General features: G+C 14.5%; 1 long non-coding RNA gene across 1 annotated transcript in view; it reads left to right on the top strand.

The window, feature by feature from the left end:
• The window catches only part of LOC116848771, a 16813-nt gene that overhangs the window by 10399 nt on the left and 6029 nt on the right, over window positions 1–385 (top strand). The gene's annotated exons all lie outside the window — the stretch shown is intronic.

Genomic DNA, 385 nt, shown 5'->3' with positions numbered 1-385 from the left:
TTTGTAGTAGTATTTTGTAAATATTTCTATAAATAGTATACATAAAAAAATTAATGTAATTATCTATAATTATCTAAAATTAATGAAAAAATAATAAAATCGAAATTTAAATTGGTAATGTATGCTGAAAAAATTCTTTAAATCAAAGAAATATATTTTGTTAAATATAATTGCTTAACTTAAAAAAGTATTTGTTAGATTTTAGAAAATATGTAATAAATATAAAATAATATTTTTTTAAATTTGTGAAATGAGCTGTAAAATTATAAATTTCTAGAAAAAAATGACTTCTTTACAAGAAGAAAATTAGTTTTTTATGTAAAAACTATGTTTAAACAAATATTTGCTTTTTAAAAGTAAATAAAGTATAAGTAAATCATTTTAA

The sequence above is a fragment of the Odontomachus brunneus genome, unplaced genomic scaffold (assembly GCF_010583005.1).
Source record: "Odontomachus brunneus isolate Ranch 3 - 2012 unplaced genomic scaffold, Obru_v1 Obru_scaffold_100, whole genome shotgun sequence".
Taxonomy (NCBI): Eukaryota; Metazoa; Arthropoda; class Insecta; order Hymenoptera; family Formicidae; genus Odontomachus; species Odontomachus brunneus.
Note: the sequence above shows the minus strand (reverse complement) of the source record. Positions and strands in the feature narration are given on the sequence as shown.